Source organism: Coturnix japonica, chromosome 32, assembly GCF_054131305.1.
Source record: "Coturnix japonica strain WE chromosome 32, WE-NBRP24, whole genome shotgun sequence".
NCBI lineage: Eukaryota > Metazoa > Chordata > Aves > Galliformes > Phasianidae > Coturnix > Coturnix japonica.
In genome coordinates, this window is record NC_140694.1 from 5,003,625 (window position 1) to 5,011,847 (window position 8,223).

The 8,223-nt window shown below is 49.8% G+C and overlaps 1 long non-coding RNA gene across 3 annotated transcripts; it reads left to right on the forward strand.

Moving 5' to 3' along the window:
- Positions 1 to 333: 333 nt before the first annotated feature.
- LOC146755563 (uncharacterized) lies at positions 334 to 7,838 on the forward strand. 3 transcript variants are annotated; one of them, XR_014938035.1, is made up of 5 exons: positions 335 to 842; positions 2,248 to 2,335; positions 3,999 to 4,070; positions 4,511 to 4,665; positions 7,502 to 7,838. It is a non-coding gene; the product is annotated as an uncharacterized LOC146755563 (long non-coding RNA). The 3 variants fall into 3 exon arrangements; XR_014938036.1 differs by lacking the exon at positions 2,248 to 2,335 and having other exon boundaries at positions 334 to 842; XR_014938034.1 differs by lacking the exon at positions 335 to 842 and having other exon boundaries at positions 2,127 to 2,335.
- The last annotated feature ends 385 nt before the right edge of the window (positions 7,839 to 8,223 follow it).

Genomic DNA, 8,223 nt, shown 5'->3' on the forward strand with positions numbered 1-8,223 from the left:
CAAACCCACTCTCCAAAACCATGTTTCATTGTTGCAGGTGGTTCAGTGTGCTCTTGCAGTGCAGATGCTGTAGTTTGCTGTAGAATCTGAATGGTTTCTGTTCCTAGGGGAGGACTGGGAGGAGGTAGTGAGAAGAGAATTCAATGCCTGAGGTGTATCTTAGTGAGAAATGTTGGCATGAGGTGCTGAAAGTCTTGAGCTGTCAAAGGCCAGTGAGGCTCAGACTCCTTAACCTGCTGGAGCAGGGTGGAAGCAAGGAGTGGGCACTGCCGTCCAACAGGCTGCACTTGGTTCTGGTCTTCCAGGTCTGTGCTGGCCTGGATTTCTTCTGAGAAGTTTGTTGGAGCTGCTTGGAGTAGTGAAGGGTGGGGAAGAAGTGCTGCTCAAGAGCTAAGGCTCGGCTTGATCATTTTGGATGGATTTAACCATGGTATCTGAAGACATAGTTTCCATCAGAATGATCCCAGCATTGTGCAAGTGTCTCAGCTGAAGCCCCTGAGCAGATGTGTGAGACCACCCGCCTCCTCCAGATGAGCCATAGGAAAGCTGACTGTGCCCAGTAATTACAGCTTCTGCAGATTGAATGTGCTTCCAAGTGTTTTCCTTAGTGATCAATCATGTCCCAGCACTCTGATATTCCATCTCTGGCACAATCTGGAGCATCTCTGCAAACCTTGGGTGCTCATTCCCACCAGAGTTTCTTCCTTTCTCTCTTTAGAATCAGTGTGGTGCAGTTCCCTGTGTTTGTGAGCAGCAGCCAGCAGGCTGCAAGAGATCCAATGGCAGCTTTCAGCACACAGAGTGATGTGATGGGGACAGACTGTCCTTACCGCCATGCATAAGTGAGTTTTTACCGTCCTCTCTCAAGAAGTATGAAAGAATAGAGTTTGAATGATAGTTGTGAGCAGGTGCTGTGCTGTAGGGGATGTCAGGTAACCATTCCTATGGGGGTGCGGGAAGGAGCAGTGAAAGTGATGTATTAGTTTGTGTTTTGGCTGTTAAAGAGGAGTTCCATTTCTGGAAGCAAAACTATGGGCTAAGATGGAAAACAGAAGGGAGAAGGCTGATACCTGGATAGTGGGCTGAGCTTTGGTGACTGCAGCCATTTGCAGTAGAAGTTTTGCTGTTTTGCACAGTGGGGTTCAGAATGGGAGCTGATGATGAGTGGGAGCTGCTCGAGGGACAGACTTCCATGTACAAGTTCCAGTGCCTCAATGACTTTCTTGTAGTGAGGAACCCCAAACTGAACATAAGACTTGAGGCGCAGCCTCCCCAGTGTTGAGTCCAAGGGGATGATTACCTCTCTGCTCCTGCTGGCCACACTATTTCTTAGACAGGCCAGGATGCCGTGGGCCTTCTTGGCCACCTGGGCAAACTGTTGGCTCATGTTCAGCTGAGCATCGACCAACAGCCCCAGGTCCATTTCCTCTGCACAGTCCTGCAGCCACTCAGCCCCAGGCCTATAGCGCTGCATGGGGTTATTGTGGCCAAAGTGCAGGACCTGGCACTTGGCCTGGGTGTACCACATCCCATTCACCTCAGCCCAGTGAGGTTGATCCAGCTTATCTAGATCCCTCTGAAGGGGCCTCCCTTCCCTCAGGCAGATCAACACCACCTCCCAGTCAAAAGACAAAAAGAGAAGAAAGCAGAAATGAAGAAGGCTTCTCTGAGAGCTGCCCCTGCACCTGCAGAGGTGAGTCCTTGTTATGGACAGACACAGCTCTTGTTGTCAGGGCCTCCATCTGTGAGACATGAATGAGACTGTAAAATCCTGAGGGAAGTGGTGTCCTGGTTCTGTACTTGCTTTTTTCCTTTGCAGTTTTTGAAGTGTTGCACAAAATGAAGGAGAAATCTCTAAAGCAGGTGGTCGGGATGCTGGCATGGTGATGTTACTTAGTAATTAGTGCTATTATTTTGTAGTATGTTAGCAGTTTGCTAATAAACAAAAAACAAGGGGGGGAGGAAGGCGTTCTGATAACAGAGGATGCTGAGAAGGCAGAAACACTGAATGCCTTCTTTGCTTCTGTCTTTAGTAAAAAGGCTCTCCCTCAGAAATCCCAGACCCTGGAGGTTAATGAGAGAGTCTGGACAATAGGAGATTTCTCTTTAGTCAGGGAAGAGGTGGTCTGTGATTTCCTAGGAAACATTAATGTCCATAAATACATGGGATGGGTGCATGGGGTGCATCCACGGGTGCTGAGAGAACTGGTGGAGGTCATTGCTGAGCTGCTCTCTGTAATCTTTCAGAGGTCTTGGAGAACTGGGGAGGTGCCTGAAGACTGGAGGATGACCAATGTCACTGCAGTCTTCAAAAAGGGCAAGAAGGAAGAGCCAGGTAATTATAGGCCAGTCAGCCTCACCTCTGTCCCAGGGAAGGTGATGGAACAGCTTGTGCTGGATGCCATCTCCAGAGAACTGGGTGATAAGGAGGTTATCAGGAGTACTCAGCATGGGTTCACCAAGGGGAGGTCGTGCTTGACCAACCTGGTGGCCTTTTATGAAGATGTCACTAGCTGGGTGGACGGGGCTAGAGTGGTAGATGTAGTCTACCTTGATTTCAGAAAGGTTTTTAATACTGTCCCCCACGACATCCTTATAACAAAGCTGAGGAAGTATGGGATAGATGAGTGGACAGTGAATTGGGTCAAGAACTGTCTGACTGGCAGAGTGCAGAGGGTTGTCGTTGGCGGAGCTGAGAGGGGATTTGATCCAGGTTTATAAATACCTGAGGTGTGGGGGCCATAGTGGCACGGCTGGTCTCTTTTCAGTAGTGCGTGGGGACAGGACTAGGGGTAATGGGTTGAAACTTCTGCATAGGAAGTTCCGCACAAATGTGTGCAAGAACCTCTTTACGGTGAGGCTGACGGAGCACTGGAACAGGCTTCCCAGGGAGGTGGTGGAGTCTCCTTCTCTGGAGATATTCAAGACCCGCCTGAACACCTACCTGTGCGACGTGGTGTAGGGAACCTGCCATGGCAGGGGGGTTGGACTCGATGATCACTAGAGGTCCCTTCCAACCCCTACAATTCTGTGATTCTGTTGGAAGGTGGGAATGCAAGAGAGAATATTGCGAGCAAAAGCTGTGGAGCGAGATAAATGGCATGAGAAAGCAAAGCTGAGAACTAAGGAAAGCTCCAGAAGAGAAAACAAAGTCCAGTAGGGCATATTTAGAGACAGGTGAAGCATCCATGAGTGCACTGAGGAGTACTAGGGTGCTCTGGAATGTCTCTTGGGCTCCCTACAGCACACATACTTGCTCTGGGGCATGTCTGGATGTCTGTAGAGCTAATTGTGGGGCCCTGAGAAACGTCTGGGGCACATTAGGGGGCACTGGCTTCCATGTGAGTGTTCCCAGGTTCCCAGAAGTCAACAGGGAAGCCTTTGGAGACCCCTTGGGAAGACTCAGTGGGGCCCTAGAGTGATGTAGCAGCTTGTGTTGGTTGCATCTGCTTGGCAGGGAAGCGATTTCCCTGGTGAGAGCTGAGTGACTGGAAGGTGATTTCCTTGGTTTAATTAATTTAATTACCTGGATTATAATTAAATAACACTGTTCAGCGTTCATTAAAGATTTCTTTTTTTTCCAAAGTACTTCAGTTGTGCAGCTGTAGCAGCTTTGCTAAGATATATCGAGTTTATTCAAAATTCCAGTGATGCTCCTAAAGCACTTGAAGTGCATTTGAGGGGGGGAGTGACAAAACAGCTCTGAGAGACACATCATCAGATCAGAACATTGGAACGGTAACTAATAGCAGAGATTCTGATAAGAATATTGAAGTTTTCAAATTACCTTTTCTTAAAGTTGTATTTCACCAAGTTTCATCAATGTGCACACTGAAGAGCTGACTTGTTATCTTTCTTTTTATAAAAAATCATGTGTTACAATTGAGAGCAGAAGTTATAGGATGGAACATTCTCCAAGTAAAGTGCAAAAGACATTTCTTCATAGTTCCAATTAATGTCTTATGTTTTGTTCAGACTCACTAAATGATGTATTTCAGGGTACATCATGTGGGAATATAAGAAGACTATTCAGAGCAGGAGCTGCAGAGCAAGATGAACGACATGAGAAGGTAAGGCTGGGAACCAAGGACACAGCTTTTGTGTCACTCAGCCACCTGTGGCAGAGGTCAGGATTTCTGCAGGGATGGGAAATCATCCCATCACTTAGTGCCTTACAAGGAGCTGAGAAGCTTTTCTTGCTCAAGTCCTGCTTCCAAGCTTAACCACCTACAATGAAGTAGATGTCACTTTGCTGGTGTCCTTCAATTCCGTGTCTGCATTTTCCCAAAATCAGGAGGTAACCAGCTGCAGTGAAGTGAGCGATTTCAGTGCCTGTTTCTGATGGTGGCAATGAGTTCAGAGGTCACAATTAACTGACGATTCCTGTTTCCATTCTGACAAAGTCTGTAGTTGCAGCTGACTTCCTGAGGCTGCCATACGTGGTGGTGATGCAGCCTTGGGCTTCTTGGGGATTTGCATGACTCCCACCTTTCCTTTCTGTGTCTTGCAGGTCAGCTGGTGCTGGAAGCAGCCGGTATCTGAGTAGGAATGAAGGTGAGTGCAGGAGCAGCTGCTGAGGGGAGGAAGGAAGTCCATGCTAATGAGCTCTGGAGCATCTGCGGGTCTGGTACCAGAGGAGGCAGCAGTGATGCTGGAGGGCACGTGGTGAGTGCGTGGACAGGGTGGCACAAACGTGTGCGTGTGCTGAGGAGTTGGGTTGCACACAGGTGCACACAAAGGGGTGTTTGTGGAAGGTGTAGGCACGTACGTGTTCCCAGGGGTGGTTTGCACACGTCTGTGAATACAAAGGAGGGCACACGATGCGGTGTGTGCATGGAGGTGTGCAAAGCAGGCAGGGTGGCACACGGGTGTGCATGTGCACATGGATAGGGGAAGGCTGGGGTTACAGGTTGACCTGTGCTGAGGTGAGTGGGGGCTCACGGTGTTGCTCAGTGGTAGATTTGTTTACACTGAGTGCTAACAGGAAACTCGCACACCCTTTTTGTTTCAGCTGTGCCAGCGCTGTGATCCCTTGCTGCTGGGATGTGCTGTTGGAAGGATGGTGTGCATGCCGAGCTCCCATCACTTCCAAGCCCTACAATTCTGTGATTCTGTGAATCAAGTGTAGAGCAAAAGGGATGTTTGGGCCAGGTGACTGTAAGAAGGCTGGCTGCTTTGGATGGTGGCAGCTGATGGAAACAGGTGCTCTGGGGACCGTTCAGCTTTTAACAGAAGACAGGGGTCCTGCAGGAAGAACGACTAGGTTCTCAAAAGGCTTCAGACGTGCACACAGAGTACATCTGTCCTGCCGTGCCGTCTCTGCTTCTTTTTGATGAAAGCATTTTCATGACCACTTGTTGTGGCTGTTGCTTGTAGAAGGAGGAATGTTAGGTGCAGTTCTCACTGAGAACTTCTGCTAGGATTTCTGTGTAATTTGAATCATGAGTGTTAGCACAGTGAGTTGAAGGAGGGCCCCGGAAGCAAATTTGTTGCTGTTGAAGCACTGTGTGATGAGCAGGTGCGTGGTAAGACGTGCTGGCAGATGTTGAAGCCACTTTAAGATTGAGGTGAGAAGGAAAGGCGATGAAGGAGCTGATGGCAAAGAGCTTCCTTAGGAGGCTTGGTGCTTGCATGGGATTGTATCCGATCAACTTCTTGTGTGCTGGTGTCCATCTGTGGTTTGTGGAGCAGTTTTCATTCCAGGGTCTGTCTGGTAGGACTGTGGCTTGGGCCAGGCCAGGGCGAATCCAGTGTGCTTTACTCTCGTTCTTAGTGCTTGTTTTTGCTCAGGTGTCAATCCTCACAGAGCAAGGCCTGAGGGTGGGGTTTGCGGAGAAAGAGGACATGCAGGCCTTGTGTGACACCCACGGAGCTGCAGCGAGGCTGCATTGGTGTAAAACAAGGGAAATGCACAGAGATCTGAAGGTGGGTTTTGGGCTCGACTTATGCCAGAGGGGATGTGCGTGCTCCTTTACAATGTGTGTTTTCTGCCTACTGTATGGCAGGTGGGCTTGGAAAGTTGTTTCCGTGTTTCTGTTGTTGGGAGAAGCAGATATCAACTCTTCTCTCTATTGAAAGATTTAACAAAAGAGCCTCTCCTTGCTTCTTAGTGTATGAATCACAGAATCATAGAAACACCAGGGTTGGGAAAGACCTAAAAGAACAGTCCAACCGTTCTCTTATTACCAATAGCTCCCAATAAACCACGTCCTTCAACACAACATCCAGTCATTCCTTGAACACCCCCAGGTGGGATGGCTCCACCACCTCCCTGGGCAGTCCATTCCAGTGCCTGGCCACCCTTTCTGAGAAGTAATATTTCCTAATGTCCAGCCTGAACCTCTCCTGCCGCAGCTTGAAACCATTCCCTCTAGTTCTATCAGTAATGACATGAGAGAAGAGGCCGACCCCCAGCTCACTGCAACCTCCCTTCAGGAAGTTTTAGAGAGCAATGAGGTCTCCCCTGAGCCACCTCTTCTCCAGGCTGGACATTCCCAGCTCCCGCAGCCTCTTCTCATATGGCTCCATTGTGCTCCAGACCCCTCACCAGCTTTGTTGCCCTTCTTTGAACACGTTCCAATGCCTCAGTGTCTTTTTTGCAGTGAGGGGCCACAAACTGGAAACAGAATTCGAGTTGTGGCATCACCAGTGCTGAGTACAGGGGGACAATCGCCTCTCTGCTCCTGCTGGCATCAGTGTTTCTGATACATACATTCTCATGTATGTAAGTGTCACATGTGTGACATCCTTTTTGATGGAGTTCCGTGACGAGAGTTCAGTGGATTTGAGAGCTGACTTGAAGCCTGTGGGCATCACCCAGGAGTTGGGGTGAGAGGATGAGGCGTAGGAACAGGAACCTCTTTGGTCGTTATTAACTCCCAACTTTTTGGTCAGGAATCTCTGTGTGTTTTTTTATCACGTAAAGAACAGAGTCATTGTGCAGCTTGTGAATGAATTGATTCACGCCTGCTGATTGGTGCTGTTCTCTACAGGGAGCTGCAGTGGAAATGGACACTTGTGGTCCACTGTCTGCCCCCCTCCCGCATGCCCAGATCAGCCAAGTTGTCAAGGCCTGGCTCTTGGTTGGTGAATTGTGCCAAGGTCAGAGAGTTGGATTTTCTGGGCTTTGAGACACGTCTTCCAGATGCACGTTGTGTTATTTCTGATGTGTTGACCTGTTGAGGTCCAGCCCCAAATGAGGATTCAAGTACTACCACCGCAGGAATGGTTTAGATTGGAATTGGAATGCAGAAGGCTGAAGCCAGCAGGAGCAGGGAATCCATCATCCAAGGGCTTGGTGCAGCTCTTCTTTGCTCAGTTGTGGAAGCATCGTAAAGTTGCTGGGCGGACAGGCATCACGTAGCCTGAGACTCAGCATGTCTTGCAGCAAGTGGATGGGACGGTTGTGCTGTGTGTGTTATTCCATGACTGTCTTAGCCCTGCTCACTGACCTGCTCTTTCTCTCTCCTCTCCTCGCCCTCCACCCACTGCCTCGGTGCAGCTTTTGCTCTCATTTCATCCGAGCAAAGCGACAAGGAACTGCTGCAGATAGCTTGAGGTGATCTCACTGCCAGGTATGTGCCATGTTTTGTCCCCCCCGCATGGTTTTGCAGGCCGTGTGGCACCGTGTTTAGTAACACAGCCTCATGCAGCTTTGATGTGACCCTGGTCACGGGTGGGTTTCTCCACTGCCCTGCAGCTCAGCCCTCAGAAGGGCTGTCTCTCAGAATGGCCGCCCTAGACCCCGTCCCCATCTCTGCTGCCCTCCCCGTCCCTTCAGCCGTTCCCGGTTCGGGCCGGGCGACACCGGGCAGGTGGGTGAGCGGAGCGGGGCAAGATGGCGGCAGGGAGTGGGGTGTGAGGGGCAGGGCGGGGCCTAACAGGGGCAGGGGGCGGGGCTAAGGGGAGGGGAGAGCGGGGATTGGTGGGAGAGGGAGCCAATAGGAGGTAGAGAGGAGTTGGGCACAGGGTGATGATAACACCCCTTTGTGACGTCATAATGCCCCTTTGTGACATCATAATGTCCCTTTGTGACTTCATAATGCCCCTTTGTGACGTCATAATGTCCTTTTCTGATGTCATAATGCCGCTTTGTGATGTCATAATGCTCCTTTGTGACGTCATAAAGCTCCTTTGTGATGTCGTAATGCCCCTTTGTGACATCATATAGCTCCTTTGTGATGTCATAAAGCTCCTTTGTGACGTCATAATGCCCCTTTGTGA